Genomic DNA, 23,849 nt, shown 5'->3' on the forward strand with positions numbered 1-23,849 from the left:
GCAGTAGTCATTGGGGACTCGATATATAGGGGGACAGATAGGAGGTTCTGTGGTTCTCTGAGCGACTCATGGTTGGTGTGTTGCCTCCCGATTGCCAGGGTCCGCGATGTCACTGATCGTGTTTTTGGGATCTTTCGGGTGGAGGGAGAGCAGCCCCAAGTCATGGACCACATTGGCACCAATGACATAGGTCGGAAGAGAGATGGGGACTTGAGGCAGAAATTCAGGGAGCTAGAATGGAAGCTTAGAGCTAGGACAAACAGAGTTGTTTTCTCTGGTTTGCTGCCCGTGCCACGTGCTAGTGAGGTGAGGAACAGGGAGAGAAAGGAGTTGAACACGTGGCTACAGGAATAGTGCAGGAGGGAGAGTTTCGGGTTTTTCGATAATTGGAGCTCTTTCTGGGGTTGGTGGGACCTCTACAAGCAGGATGGTCTTCATCTAAACCAGAGGGGTACCAATGTCCTGGGTGGGAAATTCGCTAAAGTGATTAAGGTGGATGTAAGCTAATACAGCAGGGGGATGGGAACCAAAATTGTAGGAGAGGTACAGAAGAGGATGAGAGTAGGGAGTTCCCAAATCAAGTACCTGACACTGGCGAGCGAGAACCTGGATTGAAGTGTGCGTACTTCAACGAGAGGAGCATCCGAAATAAAGTGGCAGCGTGGGCTGGTACCTGGGACTTCGATGTTGTGGCCATTACGGAGACATGGATAGAGCAGGGACAGGAAAGGCTGTTGCAGGTTCCGGGATTCAGATGTTTCAGTAAGAACAGAGAAGATGGTAAAAGAGGGAGAGGTGTGGCTTGTTGATCAGGGACAATATTACATTTGTAGAAAGTATATTTGGGGACTCATTAACTGATGTAGTATGGGCTGAGGTTAGAAACAGGAAAGGAGAAGTCACCAAGCTGAGAGTTTTCTATAGGCCTCCGAATACTCCTAGAGATGTAGAGGAAATGATAGCAAAGATGATTCTCGACTGGAGTGAGAGAGGCAGGGTAGTTGTCATGGGGGACTTCGACTATCCAAATATTGACTGGGATCACTACAGTACGAGTATTATAGATGGGTCAGTTTTTGTCCAGTGTGTGCAGGAGGGATTCCTGACACGGTATGTAGACAGGCCTACAAGGGGCAAAGCCACTTTAGATTTAGTACAGGGTAACGAGCCTGGCCAGGAGCTAGATTTGGAAGTAAGTGAGCACTTTGGAGACAGCAATCACAATTCTGTCAGGTTTACTTTAGTGATGGAAAGGGATAGGTGTGCTCCACCGAGCAAGAGTTACATCTGGGGGAAGGGAAATTACGATGCAATTAGGGAAGATTTAGGAAGCGTAGAATGGGGAAAGAAACTGCAGGGGATGAGCACATTAAAAATGTGGAGCTTATTCAAGGAAAAGCTCCTGTGTGTCCTAGATAAGTATGTACCTGTCAGGCAGGGAAGAAGATATAGAGCACTTGAGCTGTGGTTTACTGTGGTGAAAGAGTTAAAATTATGTCCCAATACATGTGTGAATCTAAGGTGTTGCTTAGTCCCGTGTGAACCTTCTTATCTATATGTAACCAGTATGGAATGTGTTTTTTAGCCTTGCTCTGCTGTTCACATGAATGTTTATCTGGAAAAGAGTATATCAGCTGGAAAAGTCTCCAGTTCGGTGAGTCTGCTCCGGGGTTACGTTTAACCGCCGAGCGTGGGTTGTTGGCAACCGCTCTACGAGAACTGACGGCTCCCAGTTCCGGTAACATGTAGAGTGAGTATAAGCCAGACCCGGGAGTCTGCTCCGGGGTTACGTTTAACCGCCGAGCGTGGGTTGCTGGCAACCGCTCTACGAGAACTGACGGCTCCCAGTTCCGGTAACATGTAGAGTGAGTATAAGCCAGACCCGGGAGTCTGCTCCGGGGTTACGTTTAACCGCCGAGCGTGGGTTGTTGGCAACCGCTCTACGAGAACTGACGGATCCCAGTTCCGGTTACATGTAGAGTGAGTATAAGCCAGACCCGTTGTAAGTATGAGACCTGGTTGTGGCGACGCTGCGGGGAATAAAATGCTCATATTCTAGCAGACTCGCCTCTTGGCTGTTTGTTCTGTGTCAGACTACTCTCCTACGAACCTGACCTTGAGAATTTTTTAAAACATTTACTAAGGAAGTGGAATCCCTGGTCAAGAAGAAGAAGGCGGCTTATGTTAGGACAAAATGTGAAAACTCAATTAGGGCACTTGAGGGTTACAAGGAAGTCAGGAAAGACCTAAAAAGAGAGCTCAGAAGATCCAGGAGGGGACATGAGAAATTGTTGGTGGATAGGATCAGGATTATCCTTAAGGCTTTCCATAGGTATGTCAGGAATAAAAGAATGACGAGTGTTAAATTAGGGCCAATCAAACATAATAGTGTGAAGTTGTGTGTGGAGTCAGAGGAGATAGGGGCAGCATGAAATAAATATTTTTCGACAGTGTTCACTATAGAAAATGAAAATGTTGGTGAGGAAGATACAGAGATACTTGCATCTAGACTAGAGGAGATTGAGGTTCACAAGGAAGAGGTATTAGAAATACTGCAGAGTGTGAAAATAGACAAGTCTCCTGGGCCGGATGGGATCTATCCTAGGATCCTCCGGGAAGCAAGGGAAGAGATTGCCGAGCCTTTGATATTGATCTTCAAATCACCATTGGGTCTACAGGAATAGTGCCTGAGGACTGGAGGATAGCAAATATGGTTCCCTAGTTCAAAAAGGGTAGTAGAGACAACTCTGGTAATTACTGACCAGTGAGTCTAACTTCAGCTGTTGGTAAAGTGGTGGAAAAGGTTATAAGAGACAGGATTTATAACCATCTAGAAAAGAATAATCTGATCAGGACAGTCAGCACGGTTTTGTGAAGGGTAAGTTGTGCCTAACGAATCTTATTGACTTTTTTGACAAAGTGACCAAAAGATAGATGAGATTAAACTGGTTGATGTGGTGTATATGGATTTCAGCAAGGCATTCGATAAGGTTCTCCACAGTAGGCTATTATACAAAATGCGGAGGAATGGGATTGTGGGAGACATAGCAGTTTGAATCAGTAATTGGCTTGCTGAAAGAAAACAGAGGGTTGTAGTTGATGGAACATGTTCATCTTGGTGTCCAGTTACTAGCAGTGTACTGCAAGGGTCGGTATTGGGTTCACTGCTGTTTGTCATTTTTATAAATGACCTGGATGAGGGCTTAGAAGGGTGGGTTAGTAAATTTGCGGGCGACACTAAGGGCAGTGGAGTTGTGGATAGTGAAGAAGGATGAAGTAGGTTGCAGAGAGACATAGATAGGATGCAGAGCTGGGCTGAGAGGTGGCAATGGAGTTTAATGTGGACAAGTGTGGATGGCGTAATCGGAATGGTACTGGGCTAATGGTAAGATTCTTGGGAGTGCAGATGAGCAGAGAGATCTCGGTGTCCATGTACACAGATCCATGAAAGTTGCCACCCAGATTGATAGGGATGTTAAGAAGGCCTTTATTAATAGAGGGGATGCTTTGGCCTTTATTAATAGAGGGATTGAGCTCCGGAACCAGGACGTTGTGCTGCAGCTGTACAACGCTCTGGTACAGCCACACTTGGAGTATTGTGTACAGTTCTGGTCACCGCATTATAAGAAGGATGTGGAAGCTTTGGAAAGAGTGCAGAGGAGATTTACTGGGATGTTGCCTGGTATGGAAGGAATGTCTTACGAGGAAAGGCTGAGGGCCTTGAGGCTGTTCTCATTAGACAAAAAGGCTGGAAGGTGACTTAATAAGACATACAAGGTAATCAGAGGGTTAAATAGGGTGGACAGAGAGAGCCTTTTTCCAAGTATGGGAACGGCAAACACATGGGGACACAAGTTTAAAGTGAGGGGAGATAGGTATAAGACAGATGTTAGAGGTAGTTTCTTTACTCAGAGGGTAGTAAGGGTCTCGAATGCTTTGCCTGCAATGGTAGTAGATTCGCCAAGTTTAAGTGCATTTAAGTCGTCATTGGACAGGCATATGGACGTACATGGAATAGTGTCGGTGGGTTGGGCTTCAGATGAGCATGACAGGGCGGCGCAACATCGAGGGCCGAAGGGCCTGTACTGCGCTGCAATGTTCTATGCTCTATCAACAACTGATAATAATATATTTTCGTTTAGGAAGGCAAATCCCACTGTCAGATAATAGTGTCCTTACTGACTGAGTTTAAAGTTTGTCAGTTAGGAGGGTCCTCAGCATTGTGTTTTTCTAAAATGTGCAGAATGGGTTTAGACAGAGACCACATTAATGGAGTTTGGCTGATCACCGGCCCCTGGCTAGTTTTGGAAGACCACCCTCTCTCTGTGGTAGTTCACAGTCTGCTATCGGTCAGATGGGTTTTGTAACAACCCACCTCTCAGTGACACCTGGTGTTTCCCATTCCTTGATGGAAAGGGATTGTGTTGGTGGATCTTGCTCAGGCAGCTCGCTCCAAATGGGAGCCCAGATAAAGCAGGGCAATGGGTGGGTTCAGCAGGTCATTAGGAATGAGGAGACTATGGGGGCTGCAGATAGAGCATGGTGCTGGAAAAGGCACAGCAGGTCAGGCAGCATCTCAGGAGGAAGAAAGTAGAGGTCTCAAGCAGGGCTCTTCTTCAGGACAGTTAGAGTGACCAAAGTTGCATGAATTCAGGTTTTATTTGCTGAGGGCTATGTTGTACAAACTTGGACAGGTGGAGGAGTTGGGTCAAATGTTGAAGTCTTCCTGATTGTAGTGTCTATCCAACTTGGTACAATGTGATTGGATTTGCTGCTGAACACCTTCATGGTTCAGATGGTCAGGATGTTCAATCCTGTGCACGAGGGAGAGATTCAATGCCTTATCATTTGTTCGTCCATAATATAGAACCCAGCCTTCCTGGACATTGTGGAGTGATTAAATGCCCTCTCCTGCAGTTCATACAGTGTGGATATAGAATTCTGGAGGCAAACTGAACTATGGAGACTCCAAAACCGAATACAGAAATTTTGCGATCAATATCCATGTTAGGTGTCTGATGTTCTTTGTTTTCCTAATACCAGGTGTCTTTGTGTGAATGCTGGGGACTTAGGGGAAATGTCAGCCAGTTAGACTAACCTGTAAAGCAGCTGCTGACCCAAAACCACCTTGAGTATATGACCGTGTTTCTGTGAGTAATCTGCTGCTCATGTTCTCCTATATCCTTTAAAAGTGCAAATGATTAATTTAGAGAGATGTGGTTCAGATTCTTTAAGCTTCATATGACATGGAACAACAATTATCTTTGTGTCATTACTTACAGTCTGGGCTCAGGCACAAAAAAACTTTGATTAATAACTTAAAACCTTTTTTTTCTCTTACAGTAAGTCTAGTGGTGATTGTAAACTTAGCTTGGGGCAAATGTGGCCTTTCTACATGCAGCACTCACTATCTGGTGGCTATGACAGTGTCAGATCTACTGTTCATTGTTTTTTGTATCATCCTTCACCGATTTCAACGTTATTATTATCCACCGTGTTTCCTGCAAATCACTCCTGTTTGTACCATTCTCTATGTCCTCAACCGCTTGACCATTGATTGTTCTGTGTGGTTCACCATTGCTTTTTCCTTTGATCGATTTGTTGCCATTTGTTTACATGAGATGAAAACTAAGTATTGCACAGGGAAAACTGCAACCAGGGTTCTAGCAACAATCTGCATCTTCTTTTGTTTAAAGAACATTCCAAATGCCTTTGTATATAGACCTGGAAAGATGATCAACAATGTTCCATGGTACTGTTATACCTGGTCTGGTTATTATAATGATCCTCGGTGGATAGGTTTTAGATATTTTGAGACTTTTTTAACACCATTGTTCCCATTCACTTTTATTCTCTTTATCAACATTCTGACTGTCAGACATATCTTCGAGGCCATTAAGGTGCGGAAGGAACTGAGAGGTCAGAGAAAAACACAGAATGATCCAGAGGTGGAGAGCAGGAAGAATTCTGTGATTGTACTCTTTGCCATATCTGCCAGCTTCATACTTCTCTGGTTGTTGCATATTTTATATTTCTTTAATGCTGGTTATTCCTTGGATAAAGTTTCTTTTCGTCTCTTTGGTCAGATTGGATACATGCTGAGGAACTTCAGTTGCTGCACAAATGCCCTTATTTATGTGGTGACACAGAAACATTTCAGAGACCAGTTAAAGTACGCCGTGACATATCCAGTTATAAAAATAATTCAATTGGTGAATCAATCAAAGTAACTCAGAGCCAACATTAGGTGCAGCAGAGAACGGAACGAGGAGTCCACGTGAGGAATGGACCGAAAGGAGAAGGAGGAGCAGCAACATGATAACACTCCTTTCCTCATGGGCAAGGAATGACTCCATCTGAGGGGCAAAATGACAGAGACTGGAGGTGTAAAGCCAGTGTAAAGTGCTGTTAGTAATCAGCAACAATTAGTAGGAAGTGGAACAACACAAGCAAAACCAAGAGATGAATTACATACACACAAAAGTAACATTCATATCAAGTAATCTGTTCTCAGTGAATGAAGTGGGTAGAAAAATAAATGATATGGAGGTAGGTGAGTATTAGATGAGATGAGATTAGATTGCTCAGAGTATGGAAGCAGGCCATTTGGCCCAACAAGTCCACACTGACCCTCTGAAGAGTAACCCACCCAGACCCATTCCCCTATATTTGCTGCTGACGAATGCACCTAACACTGTGGGCAATTTAGCATTACCAATTCACCTGACCTGCACATCTTTGGATTGTGGGAGGAAACTGATGAAACCCACGCAGGCACAGGGAGAATGTGCAAACCCCACACAGACAGTTACCTGAGGCAGGAATGTAATCTTTCACTGCAGGCCAGAGAGGGAAATGCAACGACAGGCTCCTGTTCACTCTTCCTCACTGAATACTCTGACACACACGTCTGGGCAAATTAACACAAAAACATGAGAAGTTTAAAAGAGGAAATAACATAGTGTCAGGTCTCTGTGTCTTTGAATTGCACATTTATATTCAACAATAGCAAACTTAGTTTCCATTCAATTCCTCACGGTGAAAATAGAACACAGAACAATACAGCGCAGGAGAGGTCATTCAGCCCTCGATGGTGGTGAGTATACTATTGTTGCAGGCAGGGTTTTCCATGCCCCTCCTACTCTCTGAGTAAAGAAACTACCTCGGACATCTGTCCCATATCTATCACCCCTCAATTTAAAGTTATGTCCCCTCGTATGAGCCATTGCCATCTCAGGAAAAAGGCTCTCACTGTCTACCTTATCTAACTCTCTGATTATCTTATACGTCTCAATTAGGTCGCCTCTCAACCTTCTTGTCTCGAATGAAAACAAGTCCCCCAGCCTTTCCTCATAAGACCTTCCCTCCATACCAGGCAATCCTAGTAAATCTTGTCTGAAACCTTTCCAAAGGTTTCACGTCCTTCATATAATGCAGTGACCAAAACTGTACACAGTACTCCAAGTGCAGTTGCACCAGAGTTTTGTACAGCTGCAACATGACCTCGTGGCTCCAAAACCCAATCCCTCTACCAATAAAACCTCACACACTGTATGCCTTCTTTAAACCTAAACGTGGGTGGCAACTTTCAGGGGTCTTTGTATGGACACTGAGATCTTTGCCCATCTACGCTCCCAATGATCTTATCATTAGGCCAGTACTCTTTATTCCTGTTACTCCTTCCAAAGTAAATCACCTCACACATTCCCACAGTAAACTCCATTTGCCACCTCTCAGCCCAGTTCTGCAGTTTATCTATGTCCCTCTGTAACCTGTAACATTGTTCGGCATTGTCCACTACTCCATCGCCGTTAGTGGTATCCGCAAATTTATTAATGCATCCTTCTGTGCCCTGTTCCAGGTCATTTATAAAATGACAAACAGCAATGGACCCAACACAGATCCTTGCAGTACACCAGGATGAACATTTACCATCAACCACCACCCTCTGTCTTCTTTCAGCTCACCAATTTCTGATCCAACCCACTAAATTACCTTCAATCCCATGCTTCCATAGTTTTTTGAACTAGCCTACCCTGGGGAACCTTATCAAACGCCTGACTGAAATTCATATACACCACATCAACAGTTTTACCCTCCTCCATCAGTTTGGTCACCTTCTCAGTTTGGGCGGCACGATGGCTCAGTGGTTAGTGCTGCTGCCTCACAGCACCAGGGTCCTAGGTTTGATTCCAGCCTTGGGTGACTGTGTGGAGTTTGCACATTCTCCCCGTGTCTGCGTGGGTTTCCTCCATGTGCTCCGGTTTCCTCCCACAGGTCCAAAGATGTGAAGGTCAGGTGAATTGGCCATGCTAAAATACCCATAATGTTAGGTGCATTAGCCAGACGGAAATGGGACTGAGTGGGTTACTCTTTGGAGGGTCGGTGTGGACTTGTTGGGCCAAAGGGTCTATTTGCACACTGTAGGGAATCTAATCAATAACTCTCCAAAGTTCCATAACAATACAACAGCAAATAAAACAGTAATTGCTACTCCTGAAATTCGAGGAAATCACCTCAAACACCTAAAACAACCTCAAAAATGGAGCAACTGTCACAGCCAGAAATCTTAGCAGCACTTATACACTTAATAGTAAGGTCCGAGGGAGTGTTGCTGAACAAAAAGACCTTGGAGTGCAGGTTCATAGCTCTTTGAATGTGGAGTCACAGGTAGATAGGATAGTGAAGGCGACGTTTGTTATGCCTCCCTTTATTGGTCAAGAGTATTCAGTACAGGGGTTGGGAGGCCATGTTGCAGCTGTACAGGACATTGGTTAGGCCACTTTAGGAATATTGGGTGCAATTCTGGTCTCCTTCCTTTTGGAAAGATATTGTACTGGAAAAGGTTCAGAGAAGATTTACAAGGATATTGCCAGGTTTGGAGGATTTTTTAGATTAGATTACATTACAGTGTGGAAACAGGCCCTTCGGCCCAACAAGTCCACACCGACCCGCCGAAGCGCAACCCACCCATACCCCTACATTTACCCCTTAAATAACACTACGGGCAATTTAGCATGGCCAATTCACCTGACCGGCACATCTTTGGACTGTGGGAGGAAACCGGAGCACCCGGAGGAAACCCACGCAGACACGGGGAGAAAGTGCAAACTCCACACAGTCGCCTGAGGAGGGAATTGAACCCGGGTCTCAGGCGCTGTGAGGCAGCAGTGCTAATCAATGGATACAGCAGGTTATTATGGAGTAAAAAGTGAGGGTCAGCCGAGATGGCTTTGACCATCTTGTGGGTTTTTATCAGTCAGTGGATGTGTGGGGTCATGACATTGGTGAGGACAGATCACTGGGTTAATGCGAGTTTCCATTGTGTGAGATTAATGTCTGCAGTTAACATTTTCAAACTTACTCTATGGTGTAATTCCTCAACTGAGGAAAGAAACTCTGTCTGTAGCTCACAGACACTCTGCATTATCCAGAGATTGATTGTAATGTTGTGTACTGTTGATCCAGATCTCCAGGAATCACTCTGATCATGGAATTGTACTGAATGGGGATCATAAACCTCAGGCTGGAACCTCATGTTGCTAAGAGGATGTGTCATTGTGGAATTGTACAGAGTGTGGGTAACTGCTCAGATATGAACTTCTGAGCCAGTATTCTTGTTTTTCTGTGGGTATCTGTAAATATAGTATTGGAGTAAATGTGGAGCACTAATAGCAGAATACCCGTGAGGTATATCTCAGACTATAAATTGTAATTGTTTGTGAGGAACTGAATGCAATGGAATGTCTGACTGCAGTGGGAAATAGAATGATAACTTATTTGAAACCATGTGATGCTTTATTTTTATTATATTTATCATTTCTGATCTGTTCACAAATGGAGCCATGAATGTAGCTTGGAAATGTGATGGATTGCATGTGGGAAAATATTCTCAGTTGGGTGGATATGTTTGGTCCAAAGTTTCCAAAGTTAAATGATCCGCTGGAGATAAACAAATATAAGTCAACAATGTGGAGCTGGAGAAGCACAGCAGGTCAGTCTGCATTGGAGGAGCAGGGAAGTCGATGATGTTTTGGGCTGGGATCCTTCATTGGGACGAGGGAGGGAAGGGGACGGGAGCTCAGAAATAAATGGGGAGTAGGGCTGGGGGAAAGGCAGGTGAGATGGTGATAGGTGGATGCAGGTGGGGGTAATTGTGATTGGTTCATGGAAGGGGGTGGAGTGGACACGTGAATAGGAGGATGGACATACAGGAATAAAAAAATATTAATAGGAATAAAAATATCTGTTTCAACAAATAACTGAGTTTAGTATCTGCAATATTGTGACTATGATTAATAATTGAGTTTGAGAGCATGTCAGAGAATTAACAGTACAGAATGCAGAATGTGGGCCATTAAATAGAGAAAATCTTGAATGAGACATTTGACTTAAGACATTACGACTCGATTTTGCCCAGCATATTTAATGTCACTAACAGAACTCACAAATCCAATTTCTCGAGTTGCGGGCATTTCTCTTCTTTTCGTATGATAATGACAAATATTCTGACTTTGTCGGTTGTCCCGACTATGTCACACATTGCCCATTTTTTATTCCCAGCCGCTTCCAAAGAAGCAAGTGTTAACTCTAAAGTGTGACAAACTCAGGACTGTTTGAATTGCATTTACAGAATATCTGTTCCTTAATCAGATCTTAATCAGATCATACGACACCAACTTATAGTTCAACAGCCAAAAGAGAAAATGCTGGAAAATCTCAGCAGGTCTGGCAGCATCTGTAAGGAGAGAAATGAGCTGACATTTCAAGTCTAACTGGCCCTTTGTCAAAGCTTTGATGCTGCCAGACCTGCTGAGATTTTCTAGCATTTTCTCTTTTGGTTTCAGATTCCAGCATCCGCAGTAATTTGCTTTTATAGTTCAACAGGTTTATTTAGAAGCACAGGTAGTCAATCCTTTATTCAAAATCCTGAAATCCGAAAAGCTCCCAAATCCAAAGTTCCTTTTGTGAAGATTTTTCTCATTCACAAAGTTGTTTGGCGTGCAAACAGTTAACCCAACTCCATAACCACTCAACCCACATCACTCAGATGTAATGTGGGGGCATGACCCAGCACTGGCTGGCATCAATTCTGTCTCAGGGCCTGTAATACTCACCAATGAGACTGCTGTTCAGTACAATTTTTAAAAATTTCACAATTAAACAGTCACTTCTGAATTCCGAAAACCAACTGGTCCTGAGGGTTCAGATAAAGGATTGTGTACCTGTAGTAGCTTTCGGAACACCTCTCCTTCATTAGGTAGCTCATGGGGCAGGTTCATAAGACACAGAATTTAGAGCACAAGATCATAGTGTCATGCAACTGATACAATATATTGAAGAAATCTAGATTGCTGTTAAGTCTTTCTTTTAGAAAGGATTGCGGGTTTTAGTTCATTAATATGTAAATTCCAGAATTTCTTTCAAGTCATATTCCCGAGATAACTTAAGGTTTTACAAAAAAATTGACAATACTGCTCAGACAATGCATTAAATGTGTGAGGTTAGAGACGATCTGTATTCCATCCTTGAGTCAGACTGGTTCTAGTTCCAACGTAGGAACTTATAAAATGTTACATGGATTAACTGCCTGCATTCACTGCCTGCAAGTTATGTGCTTTTTGAGCAAAATAAATTGTATCTGCAAATACAATTCAGCCCATTGACTTAAATGTCTGTGTGTGTACATGTGAGGGAGAGAGGAGCGTGTGTGTATGTGCATGCATGTGTCTGCATGTGTGTGTGTAAGGGAGAGTGTGTGTGTGTGTGTGTGCGCGCGCGCGAGTGTGTGTGTATGCTTGATAGACTGTGAGTGTGACGGAGTATAACCTATGAGAGGGTGTGCAAGTGGGGATTATATGTGTGTGTGGCTGAGAGATAGAATATGTATGTGAGTGGGTCAATGTGAGTGTATGTGCATATAAGAATGTGTGTGTATGTGTGCGTATATTGTAGTGGAGTCAACTGTAGTGGAACATGAACCCCAGATCCCGTTGAGGCCATCCTCATGGGTATCAAATGTGGCTATCGACCACTCCACCTCTAAACACTCCACTCAATATTTTTTGGGGGAAGCAGAAGTTGTTTCTTCTCTTTCACAGGTTACTGTGACTGGCAGGAGTTTCCTATAAGACCACAACATCCACAAGAAGACATCTGGGATCAATAAAGTAGAGAATGGGAGACACCTGACATGGACATTAACTGCAAAATGTTTGCATTCAGTTTTGGAGTCTCCACAGCTCAGATTGCCTCCAGAATTTTATATCCACACTTTATGAAGGACAGTACAAGATATGGAATCACTCCACAGTAACCAGAAATGGATGCCCTCAACATTATGGACAGGTGAATGATTGGACATTGAGTCACTCCCTCATGCACAGGACTGAACATACTGACAATCAGAACTTTGAAGGTATTCAGCAGTGAATCCAACCACCATGTCCCAGGTTAGATTGCACCAAAATTAAAAGAAGTGCTTTTTTAAAAAAATCTGCACAGTGTAGAAACAAGTCCTTCAGCCCAACAAGTCCACACCAACTCTCTGAAGAGCGTCCCACTCAAACACCTGCCTCTCAATCCCAGTAATGCTGTGTTTCCCATGGCCAATCCACCGACCCTGCACATTTTTGGACTGTGTAAGGAGACCAGAGCACCCAGATGAAACTGATACAGACCCAGGAAGAATGTGTAATCAGCACACAGTCACCAGAAGCTGGGATTGAACCTGTCTTCTTGGTGCTGCAAGACAGCAGTGCTAACCACTGAGCCACCATGCCACCCAACTTCCAATATTTGTGATGGAATTCCTCCACATGTTCAAGCCTTTAAACCACAGTCTTCACACCCAATAAAATCTGACTCCATGTAACATAGTTCATTGCATCTTTCCAGTTTAGAAATCAGATACTTTATCTGGGATTCAGTAAAGCTTCTTACCTGATGTCCAGGTTCATGCACCCAACCTTCTCTCCTAGTCCCTCTCCCTGTGAATGGAAATCCCCCTCCCAGATTTGGAGCACACACTAGGGCTAGGAGTCTTCATGGTTTAACTAGCACTCTCCATGGAGATCACCAGAATTACACCACAATTTTGTTCTAGGAGAGCAAACATAGAATAGCCTTTATTGTCACATATACACGGTGAGTACAGTGAGGAGTTTATACCTCACCAATTACAGTACCGACTGAGATACAAAAGTAAAAGTTCAGGACAGCAGACCACGCTGGCAGCTAGTTTTCAGTTCGCACCAGTGACACACAATGCCGGGAAGCCGCTATGCAAGGAGGCTGCTACGCCAGACTAGACCGTTGCCATATTACCCCGGGAGGCTGTTGCACCAGGCAGGGAGGTCACTGTGCTGTAAGGCTACTGTACCAGGTCAGGAGGATGCCACACTGAGAGGCCACTGCGCTAGGATGGGAGGATGGCACGCCATGCTGAAAGGCTGCTGCGCTAGGCTGGGAGGCCCTTGCAACAGGCCAGGAGGATGTCACGCCTCACCGGAATGCTGCTATGGGAACCATAAGGCTGCCCACAACATGCCAGGAAGCTGTTGGGCCAGGCCAAGAGACCGTGAGAGGAGGCTTCTGTGCCAGGCCAAGAGTCATCACCAAAGGGTGCACATCATCTCTGCTGGCAAGGACTTTTGCTCCCCAGAGGACGGGAGTGGTTTCCAGAGGCTGGGAATCATCTCTACAGGCAAGGAATCATTGCTCACCAGCGGCCAGGAAGAAAAGGACAGGAAAAGAGAAAGAAGAACACGTGGCGCAGATGAGTTCTGGCTGGAACATCCTACTCCACTGCCTTCTTGGAGCATGGTATCAGGGACTGCTGCTGTGGATCCAGTCCAATGTCAAAGATTAGGGGAGATGATGATGTTTTGGTCTTGTGAGACAATGAGTTCAGAGAACAAGGGGAGCTGGGTTCGATATCCCCAATGGCAGATGGTGAATTCAATACAAATCTAGACTTAACAGTCTAATGGTGACCACTAAACTGTTATCAGTTGTCAGGAAAAAAGAATCCCATCTCCTTCACAAATGTCTTTCAGAGAAGGAAAGCTTTCATTCTAACACAGTCTGGTCTACATGGGACTACAGTGTGTCGGAAATATGCCTTTAAGAGAGATTTATTTTGTCCTGTTTCTCTTGAAGAGAGCTATTGTCAACTAATGGTGAGGTGTCTGCTCCTTGGAAAGCAGAGTAAATAGCTTTGATATTTTTAAAATTTACACAACATCCTGAGTGGATGGAGTCAGGCTCACAAACTCCCAAAGTTTTAGATTCTGCTATCTGTTGTTGAACTTGGTGTTTTGGAATTAAAACTGTCAATAGAGCTCTCTCTCTGCTGCTACAAAAAAATCTTGAGGGTTCTTTCAGTATTTCATTTTGCTGCGTTAGAATGAGAAGACCGCAATGAGAATCACACTGTTTTGCTGAATTTGCTTTTGCCAAGGGTGTGTTTATGGATGAGTTAAAACACAAATTACTTTGTCTCTGGTCAATAATATAAAATAGAATGCATCTGCAAATACAATTCTGCAAATGCAAATTCACTCATTGACTTCTGTGTGTGTGTGTGTGTGTGTGAGAGAGAAAGAGAGTGTGTGTGTGTTGGGGGAGAGGAACAGAGAGTTAGTGTGTGGGGGAGAGGAACAGATGTTGTGGTCTTATAGGAAACTCCTGCCAGTCACAGTAACCTGTGAAAGAGAAGAAACAACTTCTACTTTCCCCCAAAAATATTGAGTATATTAATATTGTTAATATTGAGTATATTAACATGTTTCTGGGAGTGATTTGCTCCTGATGCATTTCCCTATGTGTCTCTAGAAGGGCAATTGTTTGATTTGAGAGGTGTTACTATAATGGTTCAGATGATAAGACACAGAGCAACAATTATCTTTGTGCTAAAATACATCATGCATAGAGAATATTTGACCAGTAACTTTGTCTCTTTTTTTCCTTTCTCTCTCTCACAGTTAGTCCAGCAGCAATTCTAATCTTGTCTGTGGGAAAGTGTGGTCTTTCGACATGCACCACTCGCTATCTGGTAACCATGGCAGTGTCTGATCTACTGTACGTTACTTTTGATATCATGCTTCATAAGTTTACTTACTATTATTATCCATGGTGCCTTCTGGACATGACTCTTGTTTGTAGCGCCATCTATGCCCTGAGCCGCTTGACAGTTGATTGTTCTGTTTGGTTCACTGTCACTTTTTCTTTTGATCGATTTGTTGCTATTTGTATTCATCAGATGACATCTCAGTATTGCACAGAGAAAACTGTAATGAGGGTTCTAGCAATAATCTGAATTTTCCTTTCTTTAAAGAATATTCCCAACTATTTTTTATTTGAAGCCGAAATGATCATTAACAATGTTCCGTGGTACTGTTACACCACCTACAGATATTATAATGATGCTCATTCGCTGAGTTATCGATGTATTGAAACATTTTTAACACCACTTCTCCCATTCACTTTTATTCTCTTTCTGAACATCCTGAATACATGAGTGAGAATTTAAAATATCGACTGAGACTAGATTATAAACTCCATACCTTTACTTTGTCCAAATGTCTTCCTCCCTCCTGCTTTGCGTATCCCAGCATATCCCAATTTTCCCTGATCATCCTGTGATTGCAAGAACCAACACAGGCATATTGTCCTCCAAATTCTTATTTTAAATTCTCACTCGTGTATCCAAAATGTTCCATGTTCTTCCACTGATTTCATTTGTTTTTTTCGGATTCTGTGAGTCTTGTTGCATAAACTCAATATGAAAGTGTTCGATGTTCTGCTATGAATGCAGCCTTCCCTTGAAGCCAAGATGCCACTTACATTCCCAAGCCATTTCTAATCTTGATTATCACCTCCCCAACAGCACTCACAAACCTATTTGGGGGAATTGTATGGATGTACATTCCAGTCCTACCAAGACGTAAACTGTCCATCTTGTTGAGTTCTAACCTGCTCCAGAGCTGGTCCTAATGCCTTGAAACATGCTGCCTGACCTTCTGAACCCGTTTTCCAGACACATGTTCGACCATCCAATTATTCTGCTCGTTTCTGATCAACACATGGGACTGGCAGTGATTCTGAGAATACTGTGTTCCACATCCTGCTTTTCAATCTCATTCCTTGCTGCCTCAAATCTGTTTCATGGACCACATCCCTGCATTCCCACCTCGGTCTTTGTCACCAACATGGAGCAATACCTCTGTCGTTTGATCTTCATGCAGCAGAATTTCCTGCAGCTGTTCTGTGATTTCCTTGACCCTGGTAGCAAGGAGGTTATCATCGCATGCTGAAGGTATGTTTATAACTGTAGAAACTCCACTCTGTTTCCCTAACTAACGAACCCATTATCAGTATTGTGTACCCACTCTTCCTACCACCCTGTCCAGCTGACGTGACTCTGTCTGCATTCCTCTGATGAATTCTTTCCATTACAAGCTTCCAAAGCAGGAAACTGATGTCTGATCTCGATCATCTCAGGGGACTGCTGAGATACCTGGCTGTCACGTATTCCTTATTTGCCCATACACACTAACTGTGATGTAGCCACCTCCATAAATGTGTTATTCCCCTCATCCTCAGTCCCGTGGATGGCCTACAGTTACTCCCATTCTCGAAAACAGAACTCCAGTTGATGCACACTGTCACATTTCCAGGAGATAGGAAACCTCCCAGAATCCCACATTCCACAGGCTGACCATTTCCTTGCTCAGAGACAAAACAAAACTGCAGATGTTGAATTCCAAGGGAGACAAGCAGGAGGTTGGAAGAACACAGCAAGCCAGGCAGCATCAGGAGGTGGAGAAGGCAATATTTTGGGGGTAACTCTTCTTCAGGACTGGGGGTGGGTTTGTGGGGAGCTGCAGATAAAGGGGTTGGCAGGGGCAAGGTGATGGGGATCGGTGAAGACAGGTAGAGGGGATGACCTGGTTGGTGAATGGGAGGAGTGAATCCGGTTGGTGGCTTGGAGGAAGGGTCGATGAGAGGAATGGAAGGGAGAGAGAGGGAGGGGCTAGGAAGGGAATCAGGGGATGGGAAAGGGGGTTATCTGAAATTGTCTCACCTGTAAGGACTGTTTGGGGCACTGGATGGAGGTGATGGGGGTGGTGTGCTGGTAGGTTTTGCATCATTGGTGAGACAGAGGTTCACCTGCCTCTCCTCCAACCTAGTTTACTGTGTCCAGTGCTTCTGGTGTGGATTTCTCTACATCTGGGAGACCAAAGGTAAACTTAGTGAATGGTTTTCCAAGCATCTCAGCCAGGCTCACAGAGGCCGACGAGACCTCCCAGTCACAGGCCATTTTAATTCCCCTTCCCACTTCCTTTCTGACATGACAATCCTTGGCTTCCTCTACTGCCACAACAAATTAAACTACAAATTGGAGGAACAACACCTCATCTTCCATCTGGGCAGCCTGCAACACGGAGTACTCAACACTGAGTTTTCCAATTTCAAGTAACCCCCTTTCCTATCCCCGACTCCCTTCCCAGCCCTCATCTCTCCTTCTAGCCACAAACTGGATTCATTCCTCCCATCGATCAAGCAGCTTGTCTTGTCTTCCCCTATCTCCACCAAAACCTCAAGACAAAGATTTTTTTCAGGGACCTTTCAAACCTCACCACCTTCTGCCTGATCACCTCGCTAATGGGATTTACACAATATAATGTGGTGTCTGTGAAATGAAACTGTTTTGATCTTCTTGCTGATCACATTCACTCTCAGACAGATCAGACAGAGGCACAGTCAGTGTTTCCTTCCCTGTGTTTCCTGGAGCAGCCTCGTGTCTCCGATGAAGCCAGTTTATAAACCAATTGTGATGTCTGAGCTCTCTCTGTGATGTACACGGTGAGGTCACACTTTGACCTGTCCAGTTCAAGAGGCCTCACTGCGATCAAACAGGGAGTTACTGAAACCCTCACTATAACGTCCCTCAGCCCCAGCACCCATCCCTATCTCTGTAACCTCCTAAAGCACCTAGAATCCTTCCAAACCTACAAACCTCACTATCTCTTTCAATTCCACCATCCAACCAAACTCATCCCTATCTTTGTAACATTCCCCAGACACTGCATCTGTCCCTATCCCCGACATCCCTTCCTCTTTCTGTGTCACCATCCAGCAGTTACATCCCTCCCTGTGTGAGAAGCCATCTTGACCATCAACATTATTCCATATCTCTCCAACAGCCTCCAACCCATACCTCTGTAAATTCCTCCAGCTCCAACACCCCTCGTTATCTCTATAATTTCCTTCCAGCACCTACACCCTCCTTATCCTGTTCCAGCCCCTTCATTATCTCTCCAGGATATAGACGCTTCAGATAGGACAGGCAGGGAATCAAAGGTGGGAGAGGAGTTTCATTGCTGGTCAGGGATGATAGCACGGCTGTGCGAAAGGACACGATGGAGGGCTTGAGTAGCGAGGCATTATGGGTGGAGCTGAGAAATAAGGGTGCAGTTACATTGTTAGGGCTGTATTACAGGCCTCCTAACAGTGAGCGTGAGTAGAAGAATGAATAGGTAAACATTCTTTTTGGAAAGATGTAGAGGCAGCAGGGTAGTACTGATGGGAGATTTTAATTTTCCCAACATTGACTGGGATACACGTAGTGTCAGAGGTCTGAATGGGGCATAACTTATAAGAAGCGTCCAGGAGAATGTTTTTAGAGCAGTATGTCAATATTCCGATGAGGAAAGGGGCCATATTGCACTTGGTGTTGGAGAAAGAGCAAGGTCAGGTGGTAAAAGTTGTAGAGGGGGATTTCTTTAGGAACAGTGACCACAATTCTATAAGTTTTAGAATACTTGTAGACAAAGATGAGAGTGGTCCTAAAGGAAGAGTATTAAACTGGGTCAAGGCCAGTTATATCAAAATTAGGCAGGAGCTGGGAAATGTGGATTTGACATAGCTATTCGAAAGGAAGTCCACATTTGATATTTGGGAGGCTTTCAAAGATAGCTTAAAGTTAGTGCAGGGTAGGTAGGCATGTCCCATTGAAAGCAAAGGATAGGAAAGGCAAAATTCGTGAACTGTGGATGACAGGAGAAATTATACAACTAACCAAGAGGAAAGGGGAAGCGTACATCAGGTCAAGGCAGCTAAGAACAGAACGGGCCCTGGAAGAATATTGGAAGAGTAGGACCAGTTTTAAATGATGAATCAAGCGGGCTAAAAGGAGTCATGAAATAACTTTAGCAAGCAGAATTAAGGACAATCCCAAAGCCTTTTATTCTTATATAAGAAGCAAGCGGGTAACTAAAGGATAATGAAGGAAGGCTGTGTGTTGAACCTGAGAGAATGGGTTAGATTCTGAATGATTACTTTGCATCAATATTCACAGAAGAGAGGGACATGATGAATGTCGAGATTAGAGATACATATTTGATTAGCGTGGATCACGTTAACATCAGTCAGGAAGTTGTTTTGGGTAGGCTAGAGGTTATTAAGATGGACAAATCCCCAGAACCAGATGGGATCTATCCCAGATTGCTGAGGGAGGCGAGACTGGAAATAGCTGGGGCCCTGACAGATATCTTTGTAGCATCCCTAAAAACAGGTGAGGTGCAGAAGGACTGGAGGGTTGCTCATGTTGTGCCCCTGTACAATAAAGGTAGAAGGAATATTCCAGGTAACTACTGACCAGTGAACCTGATGTCAATGGTGGGAAATATGTAGGAGAAGGTACTGAGGGATAGGATCTATATATACTTAGAACAGAATGGGCTTATCAATGATTGGCAGCATGGTTTTGTGCGGGCGAGATTGTGCGTTTGCCAACTTAATAGAGTTCTTTGAGGAAGTGACCAAGTTGATAGATGAAGGAAGGGTTGTAGATGTCAAACACATGAACTTTAGTAAGGCATTTGATTAGGTTCACCATGGTAAACCAATAGAGAAAGTGAAGCCACATGGTGTGTGGAGTGTCCTAGCTAGGTGGATAAAGAACTGGTTGAGCAACAGGAGACAGAGAGTAGTAGTTGAAGGGAGTTTCTCGAAATGGAGAAAGGTTCTGCAGGGACACTGTTGTTTGTACTGGGGCCTCTATTGTTTGTGATATACATAAATGATCTGGAAGAGGGCACTGTTGGTATGATCCGCAAGTTTGCAGATGACACGAAGATTGGTGAACTATCAGAAAGCATAGGGGATTGTCAAAGAATACAGGAGAATATAGATAGACTGGAGAGTTGGGGAGAGAAGTGGCAGGTGGAGTTCAATCCAGGTAAACGTGAGGTGATGCATTTTGGGAAGTCTATTTCTAGAGCGAATTGTACTGTAAACGGAAGAGCCTCAGGGAAAGTTGATGAGCAGAGAGATCTGGGAGTGCAGGTCCATTGTACCCTCAAGGTTGCGGCACAGGTGGATAGAGTGGTCAAGAAGGCCTTCATCGGACAGGGTATTGACTATAAGAGCTGGCAGATCATGTTACACTCGTATAGGACTTTGGTTTGGTCACATTTGGAATACTGCATATAGTTCTGGTCAGGTTGAGTAGGTTAGGTTTATTTTCATTAGAAAAAAGGAGATTGAGGGGGACATGATTGAGGTCTACAAAATCATGAAGTGGAGAGACAGGGTAGATAGAGATGAGCTGAAAATGTGTCACTGGAAAAGCACAGCAGGTCAGGCAGCATCCAGGGAACAGGAGAATCGACGTTTCGGGCATAAGCTTTTCTTCAGGAATGAGGAATCCTCATTCCTGAAGAAGGGCTTATGCCCGAAATGTCGATTCCCCTGTTCCCTGGATGCTGCCTGACCTGCTGCGCTTTTCCAGTGACACATTTTCAGCTCTGATCTCCAGCATCTGCAGTCCTCACTTTTTCCTAGGTAGAGATGAGCTTTTTCCCAGGGTGAAGGATTCAATAATGAGAGGTCATACTTTCAAGGTGAGAGGTGAAAAAATTAAGGGGGATACACACGGCAAGTACTTTACACAGAGGGTGGTAGGTGCCTGGAATGGCTTCCCAGCAGAGGTAGTAGAGGCAGCTATGGCAGATTAATTTGAGATGTATCTGGACAGATGCATGAGTAGGTGGGGAGCAGAGGGATACTTAGGTATTGGGCGACAGGTTTAGACAGTTGATTTGGATCGGATCAGGTTTGGAGGGCTGAAGGGCCTGTTCCTGGGCTGTAAATTTTCTTTGTCATGTCAACAAAGATTGCTCATCAGTGACAGACAGAGTGGGTTTTTGGTTAGTACAGAATTCTTGGGATATGACAGTGCCCTGAGAAGACAGGCCCATTGCACCAACAGCCTGAGGACATTTGCCTGTGTCCTCCCACTGAAACTGGGTTGGAACAGAATTTCTGTAAAACCAATGAATTGGTCACTTGACTCCAGGTCCATTTCCTGAAAACTGAGAGTAAATGGGCATATTTGAGTTAACAATGAGAAACAGAAAGAATTGATTCAGAATCTGACAGTCATCATGCATCCTGTAAACAGTGAAGGGGACATGACAGAGTATCTCTCTTTGTTATCGCTGTCAGTTTTCTTTTGTTTCGATCCCTTTCAGATGACAGTTGATAAGGATCCTGTAATTTACAACCCCATCTTCTGTTTCTTCTCTTTTCCCACTGCACCCTCCACCCCGTTCCTTGCATCATTTTGGTTAATATTGTTACTCTGTCATTTCAGCCTCTCCTGCCCTTCAGATTGCCAACAGATTGGAAACCTCCGCGAGTATGGGGAAAAACTCTGTCTCCGTGGTCGCCGCAGCTACTTCCGCCTCCAGTGACGTCGCGACCTGCATTCGGACATCGCCGCATGTGTCTCCGCCCCCCCGCCGCGTTCCGTCACCACGCCTAACCCCGCCTCCCGGCCGAGTTCCGTCACAGCTCCTAACCCCGCCCCCCGGCCCAGTTCCGTCACCGCGCCTAACCCCGCCCCCCGGCCCAGTTCCGTCACCGCGCCTAACCCCGCCCCCCGGCCGAGATCCGTCACCGCGCCTAACCCCGCCCCCCGCCCCCCGGCCGAGTTCCGTCACCGCGCCTAACCACGCCCCCCACGCCGACCTCTGTCCCCGCCCCCAGGCCTAACCCCGCCCCCACATCCAGCTCCAGTCCCACACCAGGTCCTAGCTCCCTGTACAGCGCATCATCCGCCGTCACTTCCGCCACCTCCAAACAGACCCCAGCACCAAGGATATATTTCCCTCCCCTCCCCTATCAGCTTTCCGTAGAGACCACTCCCTCCGCGACTCCCTTGTCAGATCCACACCCCCCACCGACCCAACCACCACTCCCGGCACCTTCCCTTGCAACCGCAGGAGGTGCAACACTTGCGCCCACACCTCCCCCCTCACTTCTCTCCAAGGCCCCAAGGGAAACTTCCATATCCGCCACAGATTCACCTGCACCTCCACCCACATCATCTACTGCATCCGCTGCAGCCGGTGTGGCCTCCTCTATATTGGGGAGACAGGCCGCCTACTTGCGGAGCGATTCAGGGAGCACCTCTGGGCCACCCGGACGAACCAACCCAACCAACCTGTGGCACAGCATTTCAACTCCCCCTCCCACTCCACCGAGGATATGCAGGTCATTGGACTCATCCACCGCCAAACCACAACAACCCGACGGTCGGAGGAGGAGCGTCTTATCTTCCGACTGGGAACCCTCCAACCGCAGGGGATGAACTTGGACTTCACCAGTCTCTTCATCCCCCCTCCCCCCACCTTGTCTCAGCCGGATCCTTCCAGCCCGGCACCGCCTTCCTGACCTGCAGTCTTCTTCTTGACCTCTCCGCCTCCACCCTACTCCGACCTATCACCCTCACCTTGACCTCTTTCCACCTATCACATTTCCAACTCCCCTCCTCCAAGTCCCTCCTCCCTACCTTTTATCTTCTCCTGCTGCATTCCTGAAGAAGGGCCTGTGCCCGAAACGTCGAATCTCCTGTTCCCTGGATGCTGCCTGACCTGCTGTGCTGTTCCAGCAATAAAGTTTCAACTTTGATCTCCAGCATCTGCAGACTCACTTTCTCCTCCTAGCTCCCTGCCCTGCCGTGTGTTCACCATCCCTGCGGACCTGCCGCTCTCTGAGGATGAGAGATCAGTCCTCAGCAGGGGTCTCACCTTCGTTCCCACACGTTCTCGGGTCAATGAATTCAATACACGGAGTGACATTGAACGATTCTTCTGCCGCCTTCGCCTCCGTGCCTTCTTTTTCAATCAAGACCCTCACCCACCCTCTGACGACCCCTTCTTCAACCTCCAACACACCCCGTCCACCTGGACACCCCGTGCTGGCCTCTTTATTGCAAACTGCCGCCGCGATATTAACCGCTACCTGAACTCCCACACCCCTCCCACCCACTCCAAACTCTCACCCTCGGAACGCACAGCCCTCCACTCCCTCCGTTCCAACCCCAACCTCACCATGAAACCAGCTGACAAAGGAGGCGCAGTAGTAGTTTGGCGCACCGACCTCTACACCACTGAGGCCAAACGCCAGCTCGCAGATACCTCCTCCTACTGCCCCCTTGACCATGACCCCACCCCCCACCACCAAACCATCATCTCCCAGACCATCCATAACCTCATCACCTCAGGGGACCTCACATCCACCGCCTCCAACCTCATAGTACCACAACCCCGAACCGCCCGTTTCTACCTCCTGCCCAAAATCCACAAACCTGACTGCCCCGGACGACCCATTGTCTCAGCCTGCTCCTGCCCCACCGAACTCATCTCCGCCTACCTCGACACGGTCCTGTCCCCATTAGTCCAAGAACTCCCCACCTACGTCTGTGACATCACCCACGCCCTCCACCTCCTCCAGGATTTCCGCTTCCCCGGTCCCCAACGCCTCATCTTCACCATGGA

The 23,849-nt window shown here is 45.7% G+C and overlaps 2 long non-coding RNA genes across 2 annotated transcripts in view; one reads left to right on the top strand and one right to left on the bottom strand.

Annotated features, from left to right (window-relative positions):
* LOC148147212 (uncharacterized) overlaps window positions 1-21,906 on the top strand; it is a 32,890-nt gene extending 10,984 nt beyond the window's left edge. The window contains exons 2-3 of the long non-coding RNA XR_015760082.1: window positions 14,985-15,081; window positions 21,662-21,906. This is a non-coding gene — a long non-coding RNA (uncharacterized LOC148147212). The remainder of the gene's footprint in view (window positions 1-14,984; window positions 15,082-21,661) is intronic.
* LOC148147213 (uncharacterized) lies at window positions 6,766-15,615 on the bottom strand. The gene is made up of 3 exons (XR_015760083.1): window positions 15,122-15,615; window positions 12,943-13,101; window positions 6,766-6,910 (listed from the first exon to the last, which is right to left on the bottom strand). It is a non-coding gene; the product is annotated as an uncharacterized LOC148147213 (long non-coding RNA).
* Window positions 21,907-23,849: the final 1,943 nt, after the last annotated feature.

Source organism: Chiloscyllium plagiosum, unplaced genomic scaffold, assembly GCF_037043375.1.
Source record: "Chiloscyllium plagiosum isolate Xiang-an unplaced genomic scaffold, Cpla_swu_hap1 HiC_scaffold_18, whole genome shotgun sequence".
NCBI lineage: Eukaryota > Metazoa > Chordata > Chondrichthyes > Orectolobiformes > Hemiscylliidae > Chiloscyllium > Chiloscyllium plagiosum.